At 48.8% G+C, this 25,015-nt stretch overlaps 1 protein-coding gene across 6 annotated transcripts in view; it reads right to left on the bottom strand.

Moving 5' to 3' along the window:
* The window catches only part of AFAP1 (actin filament associated protein 1), a 149,523-nt gene that overhangs the window by 85,739 nt on the left and 38,769 nt on the right, over positions 1–25,015 (bottom strand). For 3 of the 6 annotated variants that reach the window (XM_026485913.4, XM_026485914.4, XM_026485916.4), the window contains one exon: positions 2,666–2,853. The exons of 2 other annotated variants lie outside the window; for them this stretch is intronic. The gene's annotated coding sequence lies outside the window, so the exon portion shown is untranslated. Of the gene's footprint in view, positions 1–2,665; positions 2,854–6,891; positions 7,424–25,015 lie in introns of those variants that run through there. One more of the 6 variants, XM_057309579.1, reaches the window with a different exon arrangement.

Below are 25,015 nucleotides of genomic sequence, written 5' to 3'. Positions count from 1 at the left end.
CGAGTCTCCTTCCTGAGTTTGCCTGGGTCTAGGAACCTGTGGGCAGTGGGATCTCCGGAGCTAAAGACACGGAGACGCCCCGTTAAAGTACATACACGCCGGAGGGAGGAGCCAGTGCCAGAGGAGGAAAGGATCCAGACAGCAGCACACGGGGGAGCACAGGCAGATATGCTCAGACGCCAGAGACCAGGTGAGGAGAGAGGAAGACACACAGACGGCCTCTGACAGGCTTCCCGAGACCCCGCCTGGTGAGACGGCACGGTCATTTTTTAAGAGCGGTAACATGGTCAGTTACAATTAAGAAAACACATCCTTGAAAAACTTAGGAGGGAGATGCATTTCACCAGAGCCCTATAGAGTATTATAGCTACGTACTGAGCCGCCTACCTCCCCCACTGGACTGCCTGTCCTGGTGGGCAGGGACAGAGCCGCCTACCTCCCCCACTGGACTGCCTGTCCTGGTGGGCAGGGACAGAGTCCCATACATCGTTGGGTTCCTTCTGGTGCCCATGCACTTGGCAAATGCACATTGAAGGTAGGAGTATGACTTCCCATAGCTCCCAGACATGCCACCGAGGCAAGGGAGGGATGAGAAGTTCCTGTACCCAGGTGCCTGGGGGGCTCAGCCGGGGAAGCATCTGCCTTCTGCTCAGGGCATGATCCCAGGGTCCTGAGCAGGGAGCCTGCTTCTCTCTCTCCCTCTGCCTGTCGCTACCCCTGCTTGTGCAGGCATTCTGTCTCTCTCAAACAGATAGGTAGGTAGATAGATAGATAGATAGATAGATAGATAGATAGATAGATAGAAGGTCCTGCACCCAATTTTCAGTTTAAAATTCTTAATACGAACATGGCTTTCCTGTAAGTCTAAGTAGAGTCGAGCAGCAGGGGGAACACGTACGCCCACGCAGGGGTGGGGGGGGCACCGCGTGACCCCGGTCTGCAGGACGCCCAGGAGGCAGGAGGAGCCCGCATCTGGCTGTGCCCTACAGTGCTGCCATGCTGTCTCTGAGCCACTCTCGTAGGACAGGCACAGTGATCCAGCGTCCAGGGATTCAGGTGAGGTTTTCAGAGACGCTTCCTGACTGCCCTTCTCCACGCAGCACCCAGGACATAGCTTCCCGATATCCAGCTTTTCCACTGCCTGACACTTACTCCCTCCCGCATCTCCCAGGTCAGGAAAGACTCACAGGTGCCTCCTGACCTTCTCCGGTACTCCCGGCCCAAGTCCTCCTTACGATACAGGCCTATTCCACCCCACAAAGTATCATCGCTCCCTAGAGACGTCGCATAGAGAATGATATATGCCACCAAGCGCAGACCACGTGCCAGGCAATACGCCAAGTGCTTCATGCACATCACGGCTGATCCTCACACTAGCCCTTTGAGACGGGACTCAGTTTCACCATTTTACAGATGGAGAAAGCTTATGTTCTTGCCCAAGGTTACGCTGTTCAGAATAAGGGGCAGGATGGGAGTCAGTACCAAGTCTGCTTGGCTTTCGTGCCTCCGCTCGCAACACCACCACACGATACGTTTTGCTCGTGGTGGGCGAGGACGTTCACTCCTCTTAGGTTATGTTCCTCGGTGTTCAAGCTCAAGTGACCTCTTTCCCACGCGTGGAGCAGGCTCTCTACACAATCACATCCTTCAAGGACGTTGCTCAAATTGCACCTGACACAGCTATTTTAGCCAGTGCTTCTTGTATTAAAAAAACAGCATCTTACTCCCTCAACCTCCTGATGAAGAAAAGAAGGCTCAGAGAATTGGAGACTCACCGAGGGCATGGTCTGCTCCACTGCTCCCACCTGTACGCCCGGAACAGGCCGAAGGGCTTGGCATTCAGAATAACAGCTAGTTCTATTCTATCATATAAATACTCTCAGTGTATTTTATCCCTTGATCCTCACAATCCCGATATCTTCAAACTATCACAGATGGCAGAGATAAAATGAAAGGTGACGAGCCTGATCCAGGACAGGAAGCAAAGTGGGGACACATCCACCCTAGAACCAGGGCTCCTGCCTCCTTTGTTCGACCCCCTAACCCTCCCACCCGTTATCCTCCTCTGGGCAGAATGGGAGTCACTGAACACAGACTGGGATCAGGACATAGATGTAAATCAGTGATCTTCAGGAAAAAAACACAATTCTTTCCCCAAATGCCCACACCACACAAAAGATCTGGCTACAGAATTTACGATTCCTGAGGCAACCGGGAAATCACCTGGAGGCATTTCAGGATATATTCTATGCATCTGAAAAGCAGCGCTCCCTCCTCCCTAGCCAAAGGATGTTTGCACTAAATCAAGTGACTCGCCTCTCTCTTATGTGGTCAGTGTCTTCCACGGTCCTGAAAAGGGAAAGTGTGAGTAAAGGCTAGACAGCTCGGCAGACCAATAATTCAGCCCAGCAACATGCTTCCTCTGCAAAGCAACCCCTCTACTCTTGAAAGCAAACCTCTAGCTCAGGTCTGGCAGTGGGTTCATTTATTTGAACAATATGAAAGAAACGGGCTATTGTTTGTGGGACCCAAAAGCCACTTTAAAGGAATTTGATTCACCTTACTGCCTAAATCACAGAATCTGAAAGCCAGAAGGGCCCATGGGGTCTAGCGTCTTTAACTCACATGGGAGGAAGTCGGGGCCCAGAGAAGGAAAGGGACCTACCTGCTAGGGTCACACAGGATTTGGTAAAAAGGCTGGAACCAGGAGCCAGGAGGCCTGATGGCCAGGCAGGAGTGTCCTGGTCTGCACGGAACGGTCTTCCTCACACGCCTCCTCCGGGGGTGAGGAAGGAGCGCCCAGGGTCCACCCGCAGTTTCTCAGGAAACCAAACCGCTCTTTGGGAGCAAATCCTGCAAACAAGGAGAAGAAATGCCTGCTATGACCGGCTCTAGGAAGACACAGTTCACTGTCCAGAACTTCCTGCTGCTTGGTAAGAAAAGGCAAGGCAAGGCTCATAGATTCCTGCCACTCCATGTTCACGGGTGACAGACTACACGCATTGCCATGTCCATGTTCTCCTCAGTCTGCAAACTGACGAGGGAAGAGACCTAGTGCTGTCTGCAACCTCAGCTCTAGTCAGCGTCTCCAGACAACCAGGAAGGTGGCGGGATGTCTTTTCAACACTACGTATTCATCTGAGATCCGTTCCAGGCAGCTTTTCCCTTCGGAGTCCTAACCTAGTGCAAAGAAACTAGATGTGGGTAACTTCCCTCACCTAGTCTCAGCTGAAAATGAGTACATGCTTCCCCCTAATTCCCCAGTGCCCCTGGCTCTCCCCCTCCCAGCCACACCCCCCATCCCTAGCTGGTGCCCTGAACTGCCAGCCTCCACGTGCCCTTCTCACTGTGTGATCCTCTGCAGTCCCTGCCCACCGTAGCCAGGGTTACCTCCTGCTGCCATCACCCGGCTGACTCTCTTCCCTTCCCCTCCAAATGCTGCCAGTCCTCTCGAGTGGGGTGCATGTCTAGAGACGAGTGGTCCTTCCATCCATCCCGATCCCTCCTTCCCAGAATCTCTCTATATCTCTACTTGGTCCCTCCTCATCTGTGGCTTCTCAGAAGGACCCCAGCCTTTGCAGTCACACAAATCAGATCCAAATCCCAGTTCTGAGTCTTCCTAGTTGTATGACCTTGGGTAAGTGAATAATTCCCCCAAATTATCTCATGCTTAAAACGAGATGCTGATTATGCATCTCAGTATTGTAATGAGGATTAAATGAGCTGCTCTACACACAGAGCCAAGTACTTCACAAATGGTAGCTGTTATCATTATGATTAGCATATGCTCATCTTACTAGAACTTCACTGTAACTTGGGATCAATGAACACAGTAAGTGAACACTGCCCACACACTTCTTATCTTCTCAACTATGGCACCCTTAAATATCTGCCCCCCTCTCTTAAGAAAAGTCAGGAAACACTATTCTGTACAACTCTGTGAAAATATATTTGAAACTAGGGGAAATACATAATTTCACAGAAAATAATACAATTTACCAAATTGTTTTAGAAAGTGTACACAGGAGCGCCTGGGTGGCACAGCGGTTAGGCGTCTGCCTTCGGCTCAGGACGTGATCCCGGCGTTCTGGGATCGAGCGCCACATCAGGCTCCTCCGCTATGAGCCTGCTTCTTCCTCTCCCACTCCCCCTGCTTGTGTTCCCTCTCTTGCTGGCTGTCTCTATCTCTGTCAAATAAATAAATAAAATCTAAAAAAAAAAAAAGAAAGAAAGAAAGAAAGCGTACACAGATCGATTTTTCCATAGAAGAAGTAGGGAAAGTTGTCAAAGAATTAGCCTCACAAATAAAAGCCCCAGGCCCAGATGGTTTTACAGGGGGATTCTATCAAACCTTAAACACCAAACCTTACTACAAAAGCTATTCCAGAGGGTAGATACAGAACATTTTCAAATACTTTCTTTTTTAGAAGTAGGTTACAAAAGTGATGCCTAAACCTGATAGAGACAGCACAAAAAAAGAAAACCAAAGACTAATGTCACTTATAAATATCAATGCAAAAACCCTAAATAAAATATCAGCAAACAGAAATCAATACAATCCATTAATAGCATACCATGACCAAAGAGGGTTCATTCCAGGAATGCACAGATGACTCACGATTCAAAAATCTATGAATACAACTCATCATATTAATAGACCTTATGAGAGAATCATGATCTTCTCATAAGGTCTATTAATCTGTAGGTCATGAAAAAGCTTTCAACAAAATGCAATACTCATTAATGATTTTTTTTAAAAGTCCATAAATGGGAATTGATATCTACTTTCTTAGCTTGATAAAATACACGCACTAACTGTTATAGGCTGAATGTCTGTGTCCCCCCAAAATTCATATGTTGAAGCCCAATGTGATGATATCAGGAGGTGGGGCCGTTGGGAGGTAATGAGGTCATGAGGGTGGAGCTTTCACAGAGAAGTCTTGTGCCCTTGCCCCTCCCACCCGTGAGGATGAAAAGGAGGCTGTCTACAACCCGGAAGAAGGCCTTCATCAGAACCTGTCCATGCTGGAACCATGATCTCAGACACCCAGCCTCCAGAACTGGGAGAAACAAATTTCTGTTCTTCACAAGCCACCCAGTCTATGGTATTTCATTAGAGCAGTCTGAAAGGATTAAGACACTAAGAGACAAACAAAAACAAGAACACCATCCTACTCGGGGAGAAAGACTTCAGGCATTTCAGGTAAGGTCAGGGACAAGTCAAGGACACCATCTGCTCCACCGCCTTTAACACTACATTGGAAGTGTTAGCCAATGCAATGAGAAACAAGCAGGCTCTTAGAAACTTAAGGACGGAAAAGAAAAAATAAAATGATCTCTGTTTGCAGCTGATGGGAAATCCCAAAGTAATCAATCGTAAAACTACTACAAACAAAAACCTTAAGTACAGTAGAATATGCAGAAACTTTTGCTTTTCACATATTAATTTTATACCAAACAATAAATACTAGAAGACAGAATGAAAGAAAAGATCTCATTTAAAAGCAATTTTAAAAAGTAAAACACTTAAATTTAAAAAGAAATGTGCAAAACTTCCATACAGAAAAGTTAAAACATTCCTGAAAGACAAAGAAGTAAATCTGAACAAACAGAAAAGTGTCCGTTGCCTATGGAGAGGACAACATCAGAAAGATGTCAATTCTCTCCACGTTCACAAATAAATTGACTATACCAGCCGGCATGCAAGGATATTTAAGAACAATGAAGAGGGACTGGCCCTATCCGCTATCAAAATATAAAGTTTCTATCATTAAAAAGGTGCGAGGGGCGCCTGGGTGGCTCAGCTGGTCGAGCGTCAGACTCGATTTTGCCTCAGGCTGTGATCTCAGGGTCCTGGGATCCAACCCTGAGTAAGGCTCTGCGCTCAGGAGGGAGTCTGCTTGAGATTCTCTCCCCCTGCTCCTCCCCCAGCTCGTGCATGCTCCCTCTTTCTCTCTCTAAAATAACTAACTAAATAAATAAAAGCTTAAAAAATAACTGGGACACTGGCACATAAATTCCCAGTTGGGTCACTTCTACAGAAGAGAAAGTCAACAAAGGGGCCCGTATACATGTAGACATGTGGCCCCTGATAAAGGCAGCGTCTCAAACCCAATGCGGAAGAGACGGACCTCTTAATTGGAGTTAGGACAACTGCTCGTCACTTGGGGAAAGAAGAAAGATAAATTTAATTACTTAACGTCATACACTAGAAAAAACTCCAAAGATACTTGAGAATCAAAATATAAAAAGTGAGACCATTCAAATCCTCTAAGAAATAGAAGATGAGTTCTTCTCTAACCCTGGTGCGGGAAAAGATTTTCTCACTAGGACTCCAAATCAGGCGTCACAAGAGAACATGGAGCCGGGGGGCGGGGGTGGGGGGACTACACTGTGCAGCCCCCAGCCGCCTCCCGCCAGCACCTGCCGCCTGGCCTGCACACCTCTCTTCAAGCTGCCCATCTCCAGAGGCTCAGTCGCTGCACAGCTGGGGAGCTAGTTCCACGAAAGTCCCCCTCCCCCTCCCTCAGGTCCACTGTGCTGGATTTGAGACTCCAGTTAGGAAGCAGTTTGTAAACCACGGCTGGTCCCAAGATCAACCTGCTTCTCAGAAAATGCCCATCCCCCCTACCTTCTTCTTTTCAGTGACTTTTCCTGATGTTGTATCAGAATCTTAACTAGCCTCTGCTTATTCTTCCAGACTCCTCTCTTTCCAGTCCCACGCTGTGTTTCACACTGCAGTGAACGGCGAGCTCTCACACACGCATCAGGCTCGCTGGAGCCCGTGGACCGAGGCATGCACGGCTGCATTCTGCAGTGGGCCTCACCCTGGTGCGCCCGGCTCGCCCTCGCACACCCACTGCCACACCTCTTACCCGGGCTGCCTCTTACCTTCCAGCCCCGGGAAGCAGCTCCGTCCCCACCAGGCAGGCCTGCCTCCATCACAGCCCCCGGCTCCTGCCGGAATTACGGGTAAATCTGTCTGTCCCTGCCAGCAGGCAGGGGCATCTGAAGTCCGGGACCGCTGCCTCCTCTCTGTGCCTAGGGCACCCAGCAGAGCGCCCGACCCGGGAGCCAGCACTCAACTGACACTCGCAGTGTGTTTGGTGAATTCATTCACTCGTTTGTTTCTACGTCTCCATAACAGACAAAATTCCTGAGATTTGTTTGGAAGAGAAAGTTGCAGAGGAAAATACCCTGGATTGTCCTCTCATAGCAACCATGTCTTCTGTGATATTCTTAGAACACACGCATCAAAAGTGGCAAAAGGAGGGTTCTGACAAGGTCACTGCCTCGGACAGGCTGACCACCGTGGGGTCGGGGCCGTTCTCTGTGAGCAGAGACACCGAGGAGAACATTCGGGGTGCGCTCAGGACAGACAGGACTTGCGTGGCTCTGAAGCGAAGGAGCTGATACTCGAGCACAGCACTTGCATATTTTCCCTTATAGGGTCACAGGGACGACTCCTCATGCAGCCTCTTGCACATATTTCCACAGGCCCCTGCAGATCATCTCAATGGGCTGCCGCAAGGTTGGGCTGAGAGAGCTCAGGAAAAGCAGCATAGCTTTAGACGCTGTCTGGTTAGAAAGTTTCCCTCAGCTAGACCACGTCTAAAATTCCCCAAGACTCAGATGACCATGATTTGAATGACCAGATGGAGGGCTCTGAGCACAAGCCACCAAACTCCTTGGACTCCCACTGCCCTGTCTACACCACAGGGATAATAACAGCTATGTGCCTCGCAAGACTGCCGGAGATCCAGGGAAGGCTATAAATAAAAGCCTGGGACTTTAGGGGCATTCCAATAAGGCTGGTTCAATTTGACTCTGAAAAGTTACAGTAAAGAAGGTTTCTCCTTGTCACTCTCTGGTGTCTGGGCCTACGACAGTGATGGCTAGTTCTAGGACCGACTGAAAACTGGATCTTTGAGATATTTATCAATGTCCCAGAGGAAAGCCTGCATTTTTACAAGAGTATGTGTATATATGCACATTCTAAGTCCCGAGAATCTTCCTTTCTGGATTATAGAGAGCCAGCAAAAAGGACCCAAAGGAATTAATGTAAAAATCTGCAGAACATATTCCTTCCGAAAATCATCGTGATTCACAAAAAATCAGATTAACACATGGATAGAAAAAGCAAGCCCTAAAGGAAAGATCCTTCTATTATTTCAGAGAAAGCAAAAGAGGAACAAAACCTGAATCAAGCAACGTCTTCTATAATCCTAATAATATATGCAACCTGACTTCCTGGATCCTGAAGCTTCATTCCTAAGCTGGTAGAAGAGACTCTGGATAAAAATCAAGCTGGTTGTGAACAAAGTTTTCAGCGTGATATTGAGAGCACAGTATTTCTATTCCATTCGCGCCAGTTCACTTTAATTCAGGAGTAAGCTGTGACGCTCCAACGTGCTCAAGACACTGGTCAAAGCTGAAAGCAAGCCCGAAGCCCAAGGGTTCACGATCGAGAGCGGCAGATACACATTAGGACCCCCGATCCATTAGTCTGTGAAAGGGAGAGTCACAGAGCGTCTTCAAAAAGGTGGCATCGGTGAGTCTCGGTCTCTGCAAAGGTGATTGTGACGGTGGCACTCAGGAGGACCTGGCGTAGAGGGGCTGGCGCAGGAAGAGGCACACCGGGCAGGGGAATGGTACAACGATAGCCATAGGAGGAGGGAAAAGGAAAACGCAAGTCTGCCTGTGCATGAACTAGATTTTAAGTATTTGCTAAAAACCACCTCTGTGCCCAGTACTTGGGTATCTAAGTGTGGGGGGTACAATAAAGAAAACCGACATGATCTCTTACACTCACGTTAGAGAGACAAACAAACAGCTTGCAAGTAAATAAAAGCAGCCAGAGAGGAGGATAGACGCTATGAAGGAAGCATCTAGTCAACCATTTTATGTCAAATTTTCTAGCTCCAAACCCCTACTTCATTTCCGAGGTCCTCTACCCTTAGGAATGGGTCTATGTAACTGGAATCTGAAGTTTTGGGAAAAAAAAAAAAAGAAGAAGAACGCTTCTGTATTCACAATGGTCAGAAGATGGAAACCACCCCAGTGTCCGTGGATGGACGAGCAGATGGACAAAGTGTGGTCCGTTCATACAACAGAACACTCTCAGCCCCACAAAGGAACGAAACCCTGACACACACATAGCTCGGTGACACTATGCTAAGTAAAGTGAGCCAGGACCAAAGGACACCTCGACAAGGTCTTCAGGGTAGTCGGATCCCTAGACACAGAGTGTAGATGGTGGGAGCCAGGGGCTGGGGGACGGACGAAAGGGGAGTTAGTGTTTAATGGGTGCAGGGCTTCAGTTTAGGAAGATGGGAAAGTTCTGGGGATGGAGGGTAGTGACGTGCAACAGTGTGAATGTGCTTAATGCCACTGAATTCTATACTTAAAAATGGTTAAAATGGTAAATTTTATTGCAATTTTTAAAATTTATTGAGGTGCAATATTACATATGTTATATATATATATATAATATTAAAATTATTATTTTATTTTCAGGTCTACTACACAGTTTGTAAATGAATGAATGAGTGAGGAAGAATGGCTCCACGTCCCGTGCTCATAAAGCATCCGAGCGCCCCCCGAGTGGAGTGCAGCCATGTCCGGCAGTGAACCCCTGTGAGTGAGGCCTCAGCGTCCTCACAGAGGCACCACCTTCCACACCCCGCCTGTGTTTCTGGGCCGCCCAATCCAGCCGCTGCTCCTCCTTTTCAGAACATTCCCGCGTTCCTGCCTCCAGCTTGGCTCAAGTGTTCTGAAAGAGGCCTGCCTTAGCGCTCAACTTCTCTGCCAACCGAGATTTCTGTGGGTAAAACCAAGTGCCACCTCCCTCTGCAAACCCTCCTAGACCAACTCAGAGGAGGGTGGACGCCCTGGTCTGTTTCCCCTGCCAGTTTCTCTACAAAATCATCAGCTTCTCACTAGCAATGAACAATTGAAAAGTGAAAGAACAAGAAAAACTAGTTCCATGTGTAATGGCATTAAAATACATGAAATACCCACCGAGTTTAACAAAATACATGAAAGATCTATACACTGACACCTATGATATGTTGCTGAGAACATGTATGAAGATCCAAATAAAAGGAGAGATGCCATATTCACAGATTGGAAGATTCTGGACTGTCAATATACTCATTGTCCCCCCAAATTATTCTAGAGACTCAACATAATCCATTCAAGGATTTCCATTCAATCTATTCCCAGCAGTGGTTTTTGCAAAAAGAAAAATAAAAAAAGGTTGATTCTAAAATATATGAGAATGAAACAAACAAGAATAGATGCACGGGGAGAGAAAAGGCAACGTTGGGGGACCTCGCCGAGCTTCAAGACTTAGTAGAAGGCTACAACAACCAATCCCAGGCAGCACGGGCGTTAGGACGGGTAGTGAAACAGAGCTGAGTCCAGAAATAAGCCCCCACACAAATGGCCAACTGAGTTTTGACAAAGATGCCAAGACACCTCAACGGAGTCTTCTTTGTCTGAGGGCGCTGAGCAAGTGGGTAGGGAAAAGTGAACTTGACCCCTTGCACCACACCATATACAAAAATGAACTCAAACGGATCAGAGACCTGAATATAACAAGACCACCAAACATCTAGAAGAAAATGTGGGAGCGATTATTTGTGACTTTGGAGTAGCCCAAGGTTTCTTAGGATAGCACGAAGTACCAATGTAACATTTAAAAATTAATAAACTGGGCTTTTTGAAAGAACTCACTAGGAAAATATTCGCAATGCACACGTCTGACGAAGCACTTACATCTATACGATGAACACTGAGGACGTACAAACGACCTCACCAAAAAACCAAGCAAAGGACTCAGACACTTCGCACGTAGGAAAAGACACAAATGGCCGAGACGCACAGAACGACGTGCTGGTGTCATTAGTCATCAGGGTTAAGCAGCTTGAAATCATGAGGAGACACGCCTCTACCTGCCGCACAATGACCAGATTTTAAGGCTGATAACATCAGGCTCTGATGAAACCGCAAGCAAGCAGTGCCCTCCTACCTTCCCAGTGGGGGGGAGCCTCCGTGGCACCAGCCACCTCGGAGAACAGTCTGACTCCTTCTTGTAAAGTGAAATGCACATTTACCACGTGGTCCAGTAACTCCACTCCCGGGTATTTAACCAGGAGAAATCACTGCACGTTTGTGTCCGCACAAACACGTCAGCAGCTTCACTCGCAACAGCCAGAAACTGCACACAACCTAAAGGACCTCTAGCAAATACGGGATATACAAATTATGATGTAGTCACACAATGGGATATCTCCTCCCAATAACAAGAAACAAACCACCCACATGCGTAACTTGTGCAAGCAGCATAAAATGGCACACTGTATGATCCCGTTTTTATGAAATTCCAGAACCAGCAAAGCTAATGTACAGTGAGAGAGCGCAGATGGGGGGTGCCCTGGTCTGAGCAGGCAATGGACATGTCCCGTTGGATTCGCAGGACTCGGATTCTGGGGGCCGAAGCTGACCACGTTAGAGGCAGACAGTTCAAGGTCAGGGAGAAAACCCTACCTAGTCAAGTCAAAGTCGAGTCGAACAGGAGACACTCTGTATATTGTATCTGATAAGGCCAGACAATGCCATTTTGAGAAAATCTAGGTAAACAGGATTTTTTAAATGTTTTTTTATTATATTATGTTAGTCACCATACAGTACATCCCTGGTTTCTGATGTAAAGTTCGATGATTCATTAGTTGCTTATAACACCCAGTGCACCATGCAGTACGTGCCCTCCTTACTACCCATCACCAGTCTATCCCATTCCCCCACCCCCCTCCCCTCTGAGGCCCTCAGTTTGTTTCTCAGAGTCCATAGTCTCTCATGCTTCATTCCCCCTTCTGATTACCCCCCCTTTCTTTATCCCTTTCTTCCCCTACCGATCTTCCTAGTTCTTATGTTCCATAGATGAGAGAAGTCATATGATAATTGTCTTTCTCTGCTTGACTTATTTCACTTAGCATTATCTCCTCCAGTGCCCTCCATGTTGCAGCAAATGTTGATTTTAAGAAAAGATTTTGCCACATCACAGCAGACGGGATAAGAACATTCGACTGGCTTGGCACATCAGGGGCTAATTCTGCTTTTATAAGGAAGAAAGCGGGGTTCCTAAATCACAGGCACAGAGAATCAGAAAGCTCCAGGGAATGAGCGCTCTTCATTACCATAAAGCGGCACTGCATTTTTATTCATGAATGGGTTCTTATTCTCATCAAAGGAAGGAATAAAAACAAACAAAAGGGGAAAGAAAGGCAGACTGAACTTGTAAACTGGGTCTCATTCAAACAACCAGAGGCTACGCTGAAGCCAATGGAGTTGGGAGGGGCTCATGGCCCACAAGGCTGGAGAGGACAGGAGCAAACTGCACCCGGACCAGCTCTGCCCTCTCCCAGGGTGGACAGGATCCCGCTGAAGCACAAAGCCTTCCAGCGGGCTAGGTCAAGGCTCGGGGAAAAGCACCGCAGAGCTAGCTGACGCCCTCTCCACCAAGCACGAAGAGGCCGCGTGTGGCCCTGGTCCCCACGGCCCAGCAGGGGAGGAAGGGAGGGCCAGGACAGGTGCATGGGGCTGGGCGCCTGCCTCCCACTCCAGCTGCTGCCTCCTCACCGGGCCCTAAGGAGCACAGCCCACCCTCTCAGGGCACATCCGTCTTCCTGCTGACCGAGTTCTCTCTTCATGAGGGAGGCTCCCAAGTCGAGGCAATCTAGAGCAGTCTAACAGCTAACACTAGATTTCATGAACGCAGACCCTGAAGCTCAGGGAGGAACGGGACCTTCGGACCAAGGCCACAGAAAGGGCTAACAGGCAAGTCTGCGTGCCCAGAAGGTGCTTTCTCCAGCCCGACACCGCCTCTAAAACCCTCGGGGACAGTGCTAATTCAGGGCACGAGAGAGGCCCTGGCACCGTCTCCGAATGGAGAAACATCGCTTTAAAAGAAACACCGAGGCCTCTCAGCACAGAATGAAAGATGAGCCGGCAGCCTGCGCAGCGGCCCCCAGCTGCCGGGTGGGAGAGCCGAGAGCTCTGCAGATGTCCACAGTCACTGCTGGGACAGCAGCTTTGTGGGGGAGGAAGCAGTGAGCGATTCCAGAGTGGGAAAGCTGCTCACAGACTCAACTCCCATGGGAGAGGGAGGCCCATGGCCATTAGGATACGCCCCCCATGGTACGATACCCCGTTTCCAGTAACTGAGACAATGGATGTTCTCTATTACACTCCCAGCGCCATTATATGCACCTATGCAGCCTGAGTCATTGGAGACGGCGGCTTGGGGTCGGGGGGATGGAGGGAGGCAGGGCCCTCAGACTTCAGACTTGCCCAGTGGGCGAAGCTCGCTCACCTCCGACAAACTCAGAAGTGGCCCTCCCCACATCTGAGCTTTTCCTCACGTTGGTTCTGAAGATCCAGAAAGACAGTGCATTTCAGGTTACTCCCGCGGCCCAGCCAGCTGTGCCCAAACCCCAGACCTCAGCCAGAAGCGGAAAGGGAGGAAGGGTCACACATGACTAAGGGGAAGGAAAGCAGCCTCCTTGAGATGGCAGGGGCAGGAGGACAGCATCAAGGCACATGGCCTGACAAAGATCAAACAGAATCCAGTAACCAGTGAGAGCTTTAAACCCACGCCGTCATCCCTGCCTCTCCTATCGTGCTGGGGAGACTGAGGCACAAGACAGCAAGGCAGTGCGCCCAGTCACTCTCCGAGGGGGCAGAAACTTCTGCTCGTATTTTTTTAGCTAGTCTACAACTTCTGACGCCACTCCCCATGAGTGGGCCGGACAGCCCCTTTCTGTCAGGAAGACAGCACTCGGTGACGAGTCTACAAGATGCCCATCAAAGCACAGCTGTATTCTCAGCAATCAAGCTCTGTCATTATACTTTGTTAAACAGCTGCAGAGAAAAGCATTTTCCAAGTGCTTCCTCTCTGTCCTCCAGACCAGAACCCCCCGTATCAGAGCATCTGAAACTTCCAGGGGAATATTCCTGGGGGGTGCTTATTAAAATGCGGATTCTGAATCAGCAGGTAAGGGGCCCTGAGGGTCTGCCTTCCTAACAAGCTCCCAGGGGATGTGATGCTGCTGGTCCCCGGAGCCCTGACCCACAGAGTCTGACAGACCAAGTGGACGGGCTGACTGGCAACAAGGCTCCTTGAAGAAACAGTGACCGTCCTGCTCGCCATGAAGCACCCTCCCACCCACAGCACACAACCTCGGGGGTCCCCAGGGACCTTTCAGTGCAAGCTGGGTCCAGACCACCAGTGAGGTCGTCAGGAGAGGGGACAGATGAATAATAACGTTGTCCCCAAAGACATGCTTGGCCTCTGGCTAATGTTCTCCAAACAGGTTTAACCAGATCTAAAAGGTCTTGGTACCAGGCTTCAAACTGGTGTCTCATCCATCTCAGTGGGAGGCGAAGGACAGCGGTGGCCCCATCTGGCCCGAAGCCTAGGTCTGGAAGCATGGTTTTGGTGGCACGCAGGCACGCCCATTCACTGGCTGGCCACAGCGCTTTCGTGCTCCAGCAGTGGACTAGAATACCTACCACAGAAGCCGAAAGCTTAAGATCTTCGCCACCTCGTAAGTTTGCTCGCCTCTATTCTGGGGGTCCAGGGAAACAAAGTCTAGAAAGGCAAGCCTGAAGGCCAAGAGCCAGCATCCAATGCCAACAGAGGCAGTCGGGACAGGCCCAGGTCTTGGAAGGCAAGTCTGCTAAAAGCTGAAGCGCAGTTAGAAACGGGAGGCCAAACCCGCTCCTCGGGCTCACCATCCTCCGACTCGTATGGACCCGGCCTTACAGGGACACAGAGTGCGCATGGCCCGAGCCGCCCCCCCACTGCTGCTCGGCATGTACATGAGTCTGCACGGACTCCGGAGGGGAGGGCCCACCAGCGGAGCAGCTGACAGTAGGCCTCGGGTGTCACGGTGGAGTGCCACGGCCGGGGCTCCGCTTCCATCCAGGGCCTCCTGAGAGCGGAACAAGAAGCGTCTCTGGGGTTCCTGATAGCAGGCACAGAACCGGGGCTCAGACGGCACAGGGAGCGTGGGGCTGACGGGCTTGTCTCCGGGGAAGGCAGGCTGAAAGGCCTTCTGTCGCTCTGCCCCCGCTGCCCCCCTCCGGCAGATGGGGCCCCCACCATGCCCATGTGGACGGGGAGGGCCGGTGGGCACCGAGGGCTGAGTAACATATGTCCGTGTGTCAGTGGAAGCCAATTAAAGAGGATGGCTGGCCTCCCGTTAGCTTCTCAGGGCTTAGAGCGTCCACGCTCACAGAACAGACGAGACTCGGCTTCCCCAAAGAATGTGATGATGGACTTGTGCTCAGACATCGAACGGGCACAGACTCTGGAGCTGAAGCAACTGGGTTGAAATCCTGTCCCTGTACTTCCTAGCTGGGGCCTCGAGGACACAGCCAGGTCACTACCCTCTCTCCGGAAAAGGACAATGACAGAGCTCATCAACATGTTTCTTCTTAAATGTCCTCATGTGAGGAACTTAGCACAGGATACATCCTCAATAGATGGTGAGGTTACCCTCATCGTCATCAGTATAATTCTTCGTAGAAAACTTTCTGTCTAGTATAATCTCTGCTTTAAAGAGTAGTTACAGGGCGCCTGGGTGGCTCAGTCGTTAAGCATCTGCCTTCGGCTCAGGGCCTGATCCTGGCGTTCTGGGATCGACCCCCACATCAGGCTCCTCCGCTGGGAGCCTGCTTCTTCCTCTCCCACTCCCCTGCTTGTGTTCCCTCTCTCGTTGGCTGTCTCTCTCTCTGTCAAATAAATAAAATCTTTTAAAAAAATTAAAGAAAAATAATAAAGAGTAGTTACAAGGATTAAATGATACGTAACTTGCTAGAACAGAGCATCATCTCACAAAGTGGGGCCCTTGGTTTGGAGAAACCAAACCAAATCTCTCCTGTATATTTCATGAGACACCCCCCCAAACCTGGCGAGAACCCGTCTTCCAAACAAGTCACTAACATTATTTGAATACCGATGTAATCTGCAGAAGAGATGCTATCATTTCAGAGGAGAAAATGAGCCCCCTGCCGAAGGGTGACTCCCTCCCTCAAAGACAAAAGGCTCCCACGTGACAGGCCAGTGTCTTCTCAGTAACAACAGGTACCTGGCAGGAATGCCAGCTAGCCATTTTAGCAAGCACCAGCTCAAGAGTCCGTGCTTCAAGAAAGCAGAAAACTATTCTGTCACTTCATCATTTCTGGGTGAAAGTGTGTGTCCCTCTCAGAAGTACTTCTTGATCCAGAGGGCCCTATTTCCATAGAGAAAATGTCCCTTGTAATGTCCAAAATACAGCATGAGCCACAACAAAGAGATTTTTAATACATATTTAGTTTCCCAGCTAAAGGGTGTTAATCTGCTCCCCCGGATAAGGATCCAGAGGTGACGAAATAAACTAAGTACTGCTCACACCGTCATGACGAACCATCTAGAACAAACCTAACTTCATCAGCCAGCTCCCTCCAAAGAGAGGTCTACACCATCCCCCAAATCCCTTCCTTCCCACTCAGTCAGGCTCCCTCATCACGTTGCCCCCTCCTCTGACCGGCTCCTGTACCGTCAGTGACATCTGCCCTCACTTCACCGATGGGGCAGCATCTGACCATACCCCCATCATGCGCCCCTCTGGACACAGTTTCTCCGCATGCCTCCCATTCCTCTTCCTTCCCTCTGCTGTTCCCGCTCATCTTCTTGGACCCAGGGCTTTTTCCTCCTAATTACACTCATCCCTGGGAGATTTCCTCCAGCTCCATGACTCCCCCACCATTTATACAGTAATCTCCCCTAAATTCCCATCTGCAGTTGAGACCCCATCCACACTTCCAGCTGCCCTCTGTGGGAAAACAGAGTGAATCTAGTCTTCCTGAGGAATGCTGGAGAGATGGAGAGATGGGGTCCCATGTGGGAGACACCCCGGGGGCAGGCGACAGGGCTGGTGACAAAGAGCTGTGAAAGCAAAGGCCAGGGGACACAGATGGCACATTACGAGAAACAGGACGTGGGGGTGAGCTCCGTGCGCCTACAGATGAAAGCCAGCTGCTTCCACCAACGCTGCAGACTGTGTAACACAGGCAGGCGCAGCCCCGTGCACACGAGCTGGAGACACCTTACACCTTTGCGGCTCTTTCCTTACGAATAGAATCGGCTAATTCTAGCTCTCTGAATTACTCACGTTCTTTCAGGTCTTGCAGTTTGCTCTTTCCCCTCAACGCTCCAGGGCCTCTGTGCTTGGGCCTCAGTCTTATCCCTACAACCGGCTTTTGATTCCCTCTGCCAAAACCCACTCCTCCCGGTCTTCCCCATCTCTGTAATGGCATCGCTAGTCTTCCAGCCACTCAGGCCAAAATCCCTGAAGCCTGTTATCCAACCTGTCAGCAAATCTTACAGGGTCTCCTTTCGAAACACAGCAGTCGGACCACTTCTCACCTCTCTTATCATTTCCCACCAGGCCCAACCACTGTGTTCTCCAGCCCCGACTGCTGTGAGGGCGCCCAACCAACCTCTCCTCTGCCACTTCTTCACCTCAGCCCTGCAATCCAGCCTCCACTCCCAACAGTTTGGTAATGAATGAACGAATGAATGAATGAGTGAATGAATAAACACACACACGTACACACACAGTGAGAGACAGGGAGGGAGAGTGGAAGTACTGATGTTGTAAAATGTTTGGGGAATCAGTGAAGGGCGTACAGGAGTTCTTTGTACTACTTTTGCGACATTTCCCTATGTCTGTGTGATTTCAAATGAAAGTTGAGGAACAAAACACACTCCCTCCCTCTGTGAGTCCATTCTGTCTCCCCCCCATGCCCCCAGCCATGGGGACTCCTCCTTCAGCCCATCTAGTTTCCATGAAAGGTAGAGAGTCCTTGTGCATCTTTTATCTTACGGTGCTGGGGAATGGGAATGTCAAAATAATGGGTACACAGCCCGTGGCATGTCCTTCGAGACCTCTCCATTAAATGGGAAGGACAGACATACAAAGCATCGTGACGAGTGCTCTGGCAGGGGCGCAGAGCTAGGGGAACAAGCTGCTCGGGGAGGAGGCACAGGAGCTCAGCCTTGCACCCTGCAGGCACCCCAGTACAGCACTCCCAAACTCTGCTAGTTCAGCACCCCCGTCTGCCGCAGGCCATCCTGGGGGATGGCTCCCCTAGGGGCTGGTCCCAGGGGCCGGTGGAGCAGCTGGTATAGCACACTGTCAACCGTGGCTGAGCGAATGAGGAGCTCAAGAACAGCTTGTCCCTCAACACTCAAGAATACAAAACGAGATGACATGCAAATCGTGCTTTTCTTGTTGCAAGCGAGGCCAGGTTCACAAACCATCCTTCGCTAAGAAGGCGGAAGTCAAGCATTCTTTACCGCTAAGCACAATGAACATTGCCAGTGCCGGAGAAAATCCCACCGTCATCATATACACGCACAGCTCATAAGCCTCAGCCTCTCCGCCATCCCCGGGTCCTGATAAAACAAGGTTTGGAAAACCCTGGAATTTGTGATGGTGGCTTCCAACCCCAGGAGCCTCCAAAGCAGGAATGAGGAAGGCAGGCCCACTGGGGACAACTGGTAACTGGGAGGTAAATAGGAAGGGGCAGTGGGCTGGGAAAGTGCTGGAAGCAAACATGGCAAATAGGGACCAGCCTGGTAGTGGCCGCCTGGGGGGATGGGGCTTTGGAAAGAAAACGTGTGTAGGGATGGGTGCGAAGGGGCGTGTTAGGGGTGGCGCGCGCGCGCAGGAGGGCTCAAGGAAACATCACCAAGAGTCTGCCTGGGAGGTGGAACAGTGACTAATACACAACGTGGCCGACAGCACCTGGCTGTGTTCCGCTTACTCGTGGTTTAAGCGGATGCAAACGCACATCACTCGCTCACGCCCGAACCACAGCAAACACCTCCAGCAGCCCTGCCGGGAGAACGGCTCACCTACACCCTGGCCAGGAGCGAAACGGCCGCTATCCAGTGGACACGGAGTGAATCCTGACTGCCTGCAGCCCACAAGAACGCCATCCCTGGCGCTTCCAGTGATCCCCGAAGCCCCCAGAAACCTGTAATGCTGCCAGGAGGGCCCATAAAGGCGGCGCCACACCCTGGAGCGCCTCCCATGCTGCCCGTGCAAACCATCTCCGTTCCAGGTTACTTAGCAAACTGTCCTTCTAGTGTCTCTCTGGGCCAGACTTGGACACTCTTTTCCACAGCCTCGACTCTAAAACAAGGACCTCAGGAGAGCCGCGTGCTGCTGGCCACGTGCGGATGCTGGAAAGCCAGCACACCCCCGAACAAGCCGGAGTGTGCGCTGGTGGCGGCAGGACTCCGTCTCTGCCCGTGAGGCCCTGCCCCTGTCCCCCACCCTCCTGCTTCCTCTACGTGGCCTCCAACCAAGCTAGCCTTGCAAAATAAACACACGGCAATACACCGCATGGAATTTGCTTCCGAAAGCGTCTCGCAACCCACAAGAAACTGTAAGAATGACTTTTAAAACGGCACAAGTGAAAACCTCAAAAATGTGGACACGTGGTCACGTGTGGATTCAGGGGCGCCACGACAGAGTGACAGCGCAGTGATTCACCGACACCAGAAGAGAAGGATGGAACAAATCTCAGCAGGCATCAGAGGAAGCAGGAGCTCCAGGTCAGAGGCAGAGGTCAAGAAAGGGCATGGTTGGGAAGCTGTGGTGAAGGGGTGGCCTCGTCCCTGGGCTGTGACTTCCCTACCCCAGACTGCGCCGACAGCACCCTGTACCGGCAAGAACACTTCCGTGGCGCATGCGGCTCGAGGACTATGCTACCAGGGACAACATCATCACGGAAGAGGAGGAACATCATGGTGGGAGTTGGAACATGATTACAAGACAAGTTCATAAGCAAAACATGGGAGGCAGCCCCGCGTCCGCCGGCGCCTAGCAGGGAGACGGACAGCATGTCTGTTACACCCTCACCTCCCTGCTCCGCTGTCACTCCACATCAAGTCCCTGACTTCCCTCTGACCCCAAATTTTAGGAATCACATATTTTTCCATGGCTTTCCACCCATGATTAAAATACACAGAGCTCCCGGTGTGCTCACTGGATCCAGACTGAGACCGGGAGCTTCCGGAGCGCGCAGGGCGGCTGGCGGCTGGCAGCATTAGAAACACAAAGGACAGAGACGCGCTGGCCCTGGAAGTGAGGGCAGGGACGCCGGGTGTGGGGCGCACATCCCGGGACGCTGCAGGGTTGAGCAGCACCAACAGTAACAGAGTTAAAGCGGCCAGAACATCAGTGGAGAACGGGCCGCAATCCCTCTGTTCTGTGACAGAGGCTGAAATTCAGCCGCTGCTACTCTGACTCTCAGAAGAGGCACAGCAAACCGCCAGGGAAAGCCACCAGAGAACAAAAGCCTGGAAAGACCGGCTCACAGGGTGCCCATCCCCATCCCCCCTCGCAGGGGACACGGAGACTCTACCCAAACAGGGTTGCCTGAGTATCGGCGCGGCAGGCCCCTCCCCCAGAACACAGAAGGCAGGCTGAAAAATCAAGAAGCCCACAACCCAGGCGCCTGGGTGGCGCAGTCATTGAGCGCCTGTCTCTGGCTTAGGGCGTGATCCCGGCGTTCCGGAAAGGAGTCCCTCATCGGGCTCCTCTGCTGGGAGCCTGCTTCTTCCTCTCCTACTCCCCTGCTTCTGTTCCCGTTCTTGCTGACTCTCTCTCTCTCTCTCTCTCAGATAAATAAATAAATAAATATAATCTTTAAAGAAGAAGCCCACATCCCTAAGATCCCTATAAAACAAGGGGCACGGCCTGGGACCCAGTCAATAATTTGGGCTCTGGACAACCCCGCAACCTCTCCTCATCAGAATGACAAGAAGGAGAAGCCCCCCCCCCCCCAGCAAAGAAAAGACAGTGAGTCTGTGGCCTCTGCCACAGAAATAATGGATATGGATGTAACCAAAGTATCAGAAATGGAATTCAGAGTAACGATGGTCAAAATGATGAGTAGAATTGAAAAAACTATTAACGAAAAGGTTACTGAGAATATAGAATCCCTAAGGACAGAAATGAGAGCGAATCTGACAGAAATTAAAAATTCTATGAGCCAAATGCAGGTAAAACTAGAGGCTCTGACAGCCAGGGTCACAGAAGCAGAGGAACGGGTTAGTGAATTGGAGGATGGGTTAATAGAGGAAAAAAACAAAATAGAAGCTGCTCTTAAAAAAATCCAAGCCCACGAATGTAGGTTACGGGACATTACTGACTCAATGAAACAATCCAATGTTAGAATCATCGGCATCCCCGAGGGGGTGGAGAAAAACAGAGGTCTAGAAGAAATATCTGAACAAATTGTAGCTGAAACTTCCCTAATCTAGCGAGGGAAACAAACATTCGTGTCCAAGAGGCAGAGAGGACCCCTCCCAAGCTCAACCACGACAAACCTACGCCACGTCACGTCATAGTGCATTTCGCAAATATTAGATCCAAGGATACAGTATTGAAAGCGGCCAGGGCAAAGAAATTTCTCACGTACCAAGGCAAAGGCATCAGAATTACGTCAGACCTGTCTACACAGACCTGGAATGAGAGAAAGGGTTGGGGGAGCATATTTAAAGCTCTTTCAGAGAAAAACATGCAGCCAAGGATCCTTTATCCAGCAAGGCTGTCATTCAGAATTGATGGAGAAATAAAGACATTTCAGAATCGCCAGTCACTAACCAATTTTGTAACCACGAAACCAGCCCTACAGGAGATATTACGGGGGGTTCTATAAAAGTAAAAAGGCCCCAAGAGTGATACAGAACAGAAAGTCACAGCCAATACAAACAAATACTTTACTGGCAACATGGCATTATTAAAATCATATCTCTCAGTAATCAGTCTTAATGTAAATGGTTTGAACCATCCCATAAAACGCCACAGGGTTGCAGATTGGATAAAAAGAAATGACCCATCTATTTGCTGTCTACAAGAGACTCACTTCGAACCCAAAGATGCATTCAGACTGAGAGTAAGGGGATGGAGTACCATCTTTCACGCAAATGGACCTCAAAAGAAAGCTGGGGTAGCAATTCTCATATCAGATAAATTGGATTTTAAACTACAGACTATAGTTAGAGACGCAGAAGGGCACTATATTATTCTTAAAGGAAGTATTCAACAAGTGGATATGACAATTATAAATATATATGCCCCCAACAGGGGAGCAGCAAGATACACAAGCCAACTCTTATCCAGAATAAAGAGACATATAAATGAAAATACATTAATAGTAGGAGACCTCAACACTCCACTATCAGAAATAGACAGAACACCTTGGCAAAAACTAAGCAAAGAATCAAAGGCTTTGAATGCCATGCTCGACGAGTTGGACCTCATAGATATATATAGAACACTACACCCCAGAACCAAAGAATACTCATTCTATTCTAATGCCCATGGAACATTCTCAAGAATAGACCATGTTCTGGGACACAAAACAGGTCTCAACCGATACCAAAAGATTGAAATTATCCCCTGCATATTCTCAGACCACAACGCTCTGAAATTGGAACTCAACCACAAGGAAAAATTTGGAAGAAACTCAAACACTTGGAGACTAAGAACCATCCTGCTCAGGAATGACTCGATTAACCAGGAAATCAAAAATCAAATTAAACAATTTATGGAGACAATTGAGAATGAAAATACAACAGTCCAAAACCTATGGGATACTGCAAAGGCGATCCTAAGGGGGAAATACATAGCCATCCAAGCCTCACTCAAAAGAACAGAAAAATCTAAAATGCAGTTTTTATATTCTCACCTCAAGAAGCTGGAACAGCAACAGAGGGACAGGTCTAATCCACGCACGAGGAAGCAGTTGACCAAAATTAGAGCTGAAATCAATCAAGCAGAAACCAGAAGTACACTAGAGCAGATCAACAGGACTAGAAGCTGGTTCTTTGAGAGAATCAATAAAATTGACAGACCACTGGCAAGACTTATCCAAAAGAAAAGAGAAAGGACCCAGATTATTAAAATTATGAATGAAAAAGGAGAGGTCATGACGAACACCATTGAAATTGGAAGGATTATTAGAAATTTTTATCAACAGCTATATGCCAATAAACTAAGCAATCTGGAAGAGATGGAATCCTTCCTGGAAACCTATAAACTACCAAGATTGAAACAGGAAGAAATTGATTTCTTAAACAGGACTATTAATTATGAAGAAATTGAGTCAGTGATAAACAACCTTCCAAATAACAAAACTCCAGGCCCGGGCAGTTTTCCTGGGGAATTCTACCAAACATTCAAAGAAGAAATAATACCTATTCTCCTAAAGCTATTTCAAAAAATAGAAACAGAAGGAAAGCTACCAAACTCATTCTATGAGGCCAATATTACCTTGATCCCCAAACCAGGCAAAGACCCCCTCAAAAAGGAGAATTACAGACCGATCTCCCTAATGAATATGGACGCCAAAATCCTCAACAAGATACTTGCTAATAGAATCCAACAGTACATTAAAAGGATTATCCATCACGATCAAGTGGGATTCATACCTGGGATGCAAGCGTAGTTCAATATTCGCAAATCAATCAGCGTGATACATCATATCAACAAGAAAAGACTCAGGAACCATATGATCCTCTCAATCGATGCCAAAAAAGCATTTGACAAAATACAGCATCCTTTCCTGATTAAAACCCTTCAGAGTGTAGGAATAGAAGGTACATTTCTCAATCTCATAAAAGCCATCTATGAAAAGCCTACTGCAAATATTATTCTCAATGGGGAAAAGCTGGAAGCCTTTCCCTTAAGATCAGGAACTCGACAAGGATGCCCACTCTCGCCACTATTATTCAACATAGTACTAGAAGTCCTTGCAACAGCAATCAGACGACAAAAAGGGATCAAAGGTATTCAAATCGGCAAAGAAGAAGTCAAAACGTCTCTCTTCGCAGACGACATGATACTCTATATGAAAAACCCAAAAGAAGCCACTCCCAAACTATTAGAAGTTATAAAGCAATTCAGTAACGTGGCGGGATACAAAATCAATGCTCAGAAATCAGTTGCATTTCTATACACGAATAACGAGACCGAAGAAAGAGAAATTAGGGAATCCATCCCATTTACAATAGCACCAAAAACCTTACGTTACCTTGGAATTAACTTAACCAGAGACGTAAAGGACCTATATTCTAGAAACTATAAATCACTCTTGAAAGACATTGAGGAAGACATAAAAAGATGGAAAGATATTCCATGCTCATGGATCGGAAGAATTAACATAGTTAAAATGTCCGTGCTACCCAGAGCAATCTACACTTTCAATGCTATCCCGATCAAAATACCGAGGACATTTTTCAAAGAACTGGAACAAATAGTCCTTAAATTTGTATGGAAACAGAAAAGGCCCCGAATCTCCAAGGAACTGTTGAAAAGGAAAAACAAAGCTGGGGGCATCACAATGCCGGATTTCGAGCTGTACTACAAAGCTGTGATCACAAAGACAGCATGGTACTGGCACAAAAACAGACACAGACCAATGGAACAGAATGGAGAGCCCAGAAATGGACCCTCGGCTCTTTGGGCAACTAATATTTGATAAAGCAGGAAAAAACATCCGGTGGGAAAAAGACAGTCTCTTCAATAAATGGTGCTGGGAAAATTGGACAGCTACATGCAAAAGAATGAAACTTGACCACTATCTCACACCATACACAAAAATAAACTCCAAATGGATGAAAGACCTCGATGTGAGACAGGAATCCATCAAAATTCTAGAGGAGAACATAGGCAGCAACCTCTACAACATCGGTCAAAGCAACCTTTTTCATGACACATCCCCAAAGGCAAGAGAAACAAAAGATAAAATGAATTTATGGGACTTCATCAAGATTAAAAGTTTCTGCACAGCCAAGGAAACAGTCAGAAAAACTAAGAGGCAGCCCACGGAATGGGAGAAGATATTTGCAAATGACACTACAGATAAAGGACTGGTATCCAAGATCTAC

This window comes from Ursus arctos, unplaced genomic scaffold (assembly GCF_023065955.2).
Source record: "Ursus arctos isolate Adak ecotype North America unplaced genomic scaffold, UrsArc2.0 scaffold_9, whole genome shotgun sequence".
In the NCBI taxonomy this organism is placed as follows: domain Eukaryota; kingdom Metazoa; phylum Chordata; class Mammalia; order Carnivora; family Ursidae; genus Ursus; species Ursus arctos.
Note: the sequence above shows the minus strand (reverse complement) of the source record. Positions and strands in the feature narration are given on the sequence as shown.